This window comes from Microtus pennsylvanicus, chromosome 6 (genome assembly GCF_037038515.1).
Source record: "Microtus pennsylvanicus isolate mMicPen1 chromosome 6, mMicPen1.hap1, whole genome shotgun sequence".
NCBI classification, from domain to species: domain Eukaryota; kingdom Metazoa; phylum Chordata; class Mammalia; order Rodentia; family Cricetidae; genus Microtus; species Microtus pennsylvanicus.
The window spans coordinates 39,119,176-39,125,175 of NC_134584.1; the positions used below are offsets into that span (position 1 = coordinate 39,119,176).

A 6,000-nucleotide genomic window follows, 5' to 3' on the forward strand; every position below is an offset into this window, starting at 1 on the left:
AGAGCTTGCACTAGGGGGTGCAATTGCAGGGCATGTATGTAAGACAGGACCTCTACACAAGAAAGGACTGCACAGGAGGCAGCACCCCACTATTTACAAGCAATAATTAACCCACCCTTCCTTACAGCAAAGGATGAGAGTGGCTACTAAAGGGACTCTGGAATTTTGGAAGCCGGACATTCAACTTTTAACAGGCAGCTCACCTGCTTTACTGAAGGCATTTATTTAGGTGCTTGTCTGGAGAGCAGTCCAGGCAGCTTGAAAGCATCAGTCTAGTCTCAGCACACACTAACAGACACAGCCCGCTGATTCGGGATTGGAGAAACTCACAAAATCACTCTAAACAAAAAGTCCTGGCAGTCCTGTGACAGCACAGGTGTTTTTGAGGCCTTCCATTTACCTCCTTGATTTTTAAATTCCTCAGAGCTAGCTTCTGGTTCAAAATGCAACCACACAGTGCAGCTGGTTCTTTCCTTTATTCACTTTTTTTTCTCTGCTAGCTTTTATCTCTTGGCCATGAATGAACTCAAAGGTAAAGTACTCAGAATCTACTTTTCTTCTAAAATATGTACTTTGAAGACATGTAACTTCAACGATTACCTTACCTTCAAAACAAATTTCAAGAATTCTGGCTTGAATCTTCAATTCTAGTTATGTATCATCTTAGATATTCTGCATCTGATACAAATCAATTTAATAAATCTTGCCCTCAAAAGTACCTACAAACATATATGCTCATGTACACATACAACATAATGGACCAACACACAGAAACTCCCCCCTACACACACATCAATAAACAACTCTTCATTTTCGGTTGCCTAGGTTCTCTGATCTATACTTTAACTTGACTTCTGTTACAATCCTTACCCAGACTTCTTCCACGGCCCTCTCACCTGCCTGTCTTTGTTGCTCACTGGACCTGACCACAGCACTTAACGACGGTACCGCAGCTCCTCTACCACCACCTCCTCTTCCTCTGATGACGGCACTTAGAAGATTTCGTCTATCAGAGAACTGATCCCCAATAGCCAGTCTGATTTAAAAACAATGGTAATAGAGGAGGCTGGGGTACAGTTCATAGTAGGGCACTTGCTTCCAGTGTGGAAAGGCCCTGGTTCAACTCCCAGCCCACTACATAAGACAGACCCTTTCCTTAGATGTCTCTCAAACGATTCTGCTATAATCCCAGAGAGAATTACAAGCAATCTGGCTTTTTACTCCAATTATGCTTAAATAATTCTTTTAGTTTTCCAACTGCAGAGTAAACATTTAAGCTCCCCGTTTTTCATGGCCTCAGCAAAATGGTCTAACTTTCATCGTTTCCACGGCAGCCACACCTAGATGGTAAGCTTCAGTGACAAGAGACTTCCAGACTTCCTCAAAACACCTTCCTGAACGTGTGCCTGCCAGGCCTTCCAGTTTGATTCTACAAGGCCAGTGCCCTGCTGATTCTGCCCTGTTCCATTGTTTATAACCCAAATGAACATCTCTGTGGCATTTCCCCCACAAGCACAAACATCTGTGTTCCCACTGCACTTTCAGAGTTCCCTGAAAGGATCCAAACTCGAGCACAGTAATTACACAGTTTCATAAGCTGAGAATCCTGAAGCCCTTAGCCAACAACTGAAGGAGAGGTTAGTTTATGTATATATGCACATGTGGAAGTGGTACTGATGGAGAATTACGCATGTATGTCGTGCTGAGGACTGAACCGGGACGGGCACATGCTGAGCAAGCACTCTCCTATTGGGCACGTTCCCAGCCTAATGATGAGCTTTAAAGGACCTGGTAGAGCCATTTTACCCTGTCACTCATGTAGACAATATGAAAAAGTAGCATGTACTACAGTTAAGAGTTCAGCCTAAACTCAAATTATCTAAGTATAAATATGGAATCTGACCATAATGTCTGTGTTTGGGGGCTTGCTATTGTGTGCCAGAGGCTACTAAGGCCTACTTCTGTAAGGCTATGTTCAGAGACTGACATACAAGCTGCACAAGTTACTGGTTACTAAAATGAATATCCTGTAAGTAACAGCACATGGCAGTCCTTGACGAAGTTCTACAGTCCCCTCCGTTCTGTTTGAACAGGATCTCTCTAGCTTCCCCTTTATCCAAACCTTATCCGGGTCTCAAGGCTGACCTCTAGGAAACACACTGGCTACTTCAATTCCAATCTTTCCATCACTCATTATTTACTTGAAACGCCTCTGTATCCAGGTAATTTTTCACACACCAGTTTGTCAATCCAATTTTGCAAACTTTCAAGAACCTAGATGCTATCTCAGGAATCTTTATGAATTCCACGGAAGGCTGAGTGCTTAGTAAAATAATCTCAATAGAAACCTCACTATGATCAAACCACTCGGCAATCAAAGACACAGAGAAAGCTGTGAGAATTTCCATGTTCCTTTTAGCAACACGTATCAGGACCAGGTGATATGCGGCAAAATGAGGTCTGAAATCATGCCTAGGGAAAACTCCTTTCTGCTACTTCAGTGCTGTGGGCAACACTCAAACTATACTAATGAATTTTCCATAAGAAATCTGACAACACGGCAGTTTGTGAACACAGGATTTGGAGTCCTATCATTTTTGAGCCTGTTTCCATTTCTAAAAAGAAGACATTGTAACAACTACATCACAGGTATATAATAATCAGCATCCATCCTAGTATTTAACTGAAATGTCACATTCTCTTAGGGAAAGTATTTTTAAATGAAAACTGTCATGAATAAAATAGAACAAAATGTCCAGTTACATAACAATGTTGTATTAAATTAGCAGGTAGCAGTGTTTATGATATTCTAGATCATCTATGTCAATAATACAAATAAGAGTGAAAAATTCTACTATAAAGTTTATCCTTATCTGACATTTGCCCCTTGCAAATTTTTTCTTTCATCTGTGAGTAGAATCCAATGGGCATAGCTATTCCCTAAAAGTAACCTGTGGAAAACACAATTTAACCTACAATCAGATTAATTCTTTTAATATAGTATTCCAGCTTAGAGTTCAAAAATAATTCAAAATGTCCAATATGAACATCAACTTAAGGCGATGGCGATCACCCCCTCTAATAATGAGCCAATAATTTCAAATTAAGAGTTGTTCCAACGGGAAGCTGGCAGTCACACATGATCTAGAAGGGTTTGTTTACAGCACTGACCAGACCAAACAGCTTAATCTTGCGGAGGATTCACCCTGACGTTCCAGTATCAACTGACGGCTTTTGAAGCGGTACAGCTGCTGGAACGTCCAATAACTATACAAATTAAGCCCAAATGAGTTTCCTTTTGATGGGAAAATGACAAAAAGAGCAGTGGGCCAGGCCTTTGACAATGTCTTGTTTGGCGTTCTGAATTACAACGTCAACGTCATCCATCAAGGAAAGAAGAGAGCCCCCGCTACTTGGAAAAACAAACAAACAAAAAAGAACAAAAAAACGTTTCCCCTTAGGAGAGGAGGTGAAAATTTACAGACAGATGGGATTGCTCTCGGGCTGTAAGGCAAGTGGGATGTATTAGGAAGGGTGCGTAGAAGGGACGGGAGGGAGCGTTAATATTCATAATCACTGAACTTTCATCAACGCCAAAACGTTGCGATTTCTGGGTGAAAAGTTCACTTTGGGAAAGAGAAATCAAGAGCAGGGAGTGAAGTCAAGTCTGGGGCGGGTGGCATTTCAGGGGACACAGAAGACTACACTTTTTGGAGCCATGTCCATAGCTGGTTCAGGGGACAAGGCACAGGAACTGGGAGAACGCGGGACGCGGTCACTCAGGACGCGCGATCCCGAGGGAACTTTGGGGTGGGGGGCTCCGGAACTGTGCGTCAGGAACGCGGCTGAGAAGACAGTGACAACGCCAGGAAAGTGGGAGCCAGGCGTGGGGATGGAAGGAATGCGGGGATTCCCAAGCCGGCCTGACGGGCTCCGGGTGTACGCGACGCTCCAGCCCGGCCCCGCTGGGCCCCGGGTGCCAGGTGGCGGCCGCGCCAGGCAGCCCGCCCCCTCCCGCGCCGGGGCCCTGCTCTCCTCACCTCAGACCGCGAGCCTCGCCGCTCCCGCGCGTCCCGCAGCCTCGCGGATCGGGGCCCACTCCGCCTGCCCCTCGGCTGAGCCGCAGCCCGGCGGGCTCGAAACTCTGGCCTCCCGACGGCACACGCCGCCCTCCGCCCGCGGCCGACCTAGGCTCTCCTAGCCCCGCCCCTTAGGGGCCCGCCCCCTAGAGTCGGACCCCTGGAGCTGATTGGCTCGGATCAGTCCCGGAGCGCGTGGCCATTGGTCCGGGGTCGCCGGAGACGAGGGGGCGGGGCTGCGTGCAGCTGCGATTCCCGTAATGCGGCTCCCGGCATCCCGGATTCCCGTGGCTGAGCCCGGTCTTCTCTCCCAGACGAGATCGAAGGCTTCCCCGCTGCCGCTCCTGCGCGGGTGGCCGGGCGGAAGGTTCCATTTTCCCGAGGGTAATGGGGTCGCGGACCGCAACCCGCGATCCCTCCCGCCCGGCCTCGCCTGCCTCCTTGGGCGGTCATCCCCGAGGGCCTGCTAGCCTCGGGAGAGCGCCCGGAGGCCCTCGGGGCTCTGGAGGCGAGGGAGCTCCCTGGGGATAGGGCAGGGCTTGGTGGCTGTAAATGCACACGCCAGTGGTGACCGCTTCAATCCTAGGCTTAAGTAAACGAACCCTGCTTCTGTGCTGTGTTTTGTTGTTAGTAAATGAGTTTGGGTGTGATTGATTTGATCAGTGAGTCCCAGGACTGGTGACTTGCCATGAAACTCAGATTTTTTTTTTTTTTTGTGGTTTGCGTCTCCTGATCTGTGATTAGAAGTACAGCGGAAAAACCAATTTCATTGTAATTCACCACCTTTCCCTCTACTGAAAAATGAACCTAAAGGCTCTCGTGTGTGTGTGTGTGTGTGTGTGTGTGTGTGTGTGTGTGTGTGTGTGTGTGTGTATACTCTCCCACACATAAAGCAAGATAGGAAGTTTAAAGATAAGTAATGTGTATCTGTAAAGTAATACTTCAGTGCATGTTGGTTAGCTGAGCATGGGGCCTGCCCGGGAGTGTGGTTGATATCAGTGTAACTCCGTTGGAGAAAACTGATTCTCTCTTTCCCAACATCTATCTTTTTGTTTGTTTTGTTCTAAAGGAGTAAAAGGACAGGAAGTGGGTGGACGGGTGTGTGGGAAGAGTTGAGGGACAGCAAAGAATGTGATAAAAGTATACTCTATAAAATTCTCAATAAAATTTTTTAAAAAGATTAAAAGTGAAAAAAATGATTCAAAAAGAGAGAAACTGCAGGCAAGGGACTTTTGGGAGAAAGGTAGGCTACAGTAATGGAGCAAATGATACCCATAAATTAGTCATTTAAAGTTCTTTGTTATGTTGAAGATTCAGCTGGAATAAAACGGATCTAGCACAACACCTCTCCCTACTCCCCTTTCCTTCTCTCTCTGCTGCAGATCTCTATACCCCAGCTCTAAGTCATGGCCCCTTAGCTGTTGGTGAGATGCTTTGCAAAGCCACTATTAAAGGAGTTCCAGACACGCTTGAGGTTGATGCTTCAACCAAAGATGTGTTCACCTCTCGCCACTGCTGTCTGCTAACTTCAGAGTGTGGCTAGATAGGGGTAGAAAGACTTGAAGAGGCGTTGTTCAATTGAAACGCTTACAAAGGTGCAGCTAAGGTGGCTTTGGAACAATGCATAGCAGTTCATGGTGCCTCTGCTTCCAGACTGTCAAAAGTACAAATCGCCCGTGGCCCTGGAAAAGTCTGGAGTTTCTTTGTCTGCAAAATGATAAAGGTTCTGGCCTGCTACATTGGAAGAATGAAATTCTTTAAAAGGCAGAAAGGGTTTGACACATGGTTATAACACTTAGTTATCCTTGAATGTCTCTTATGCATGCAGTTGCTTCTCAGGCCTTCCTGCATTACAGCATTCATTTAAAGTTCGGTTTCTCTGAGGTAGTCATGAATAGAAGGAGGTTAGTATCTTGAAACA

At 46.2% G+C, this 6,000-nt stretch overlaps 1 protein-coding gene across 1 annotated transcript in view; it reads right to left on the reverse strand.

Annotated features, from left to right (window-relative positions):
* Il6st (interleukin 6 cytokine family signal transducer) overlaps positions 1-4,172 on the reverse strand; it is a 34,876-nt gene extending 30,704 nt beyond the window's left edge. The window contains exon 1 of the mRNA XM_075976062.1: positions 4,041-4,172. The gene's annotated coding sequence lies outside the window, so the exon portion shown is untranslated. The remainder of the gene's footprint in view (positions 1-4,040) is intronic.
* Between the last annotated feature and the right edge of the window lie 1,828 nt (positions 4,173-6,000).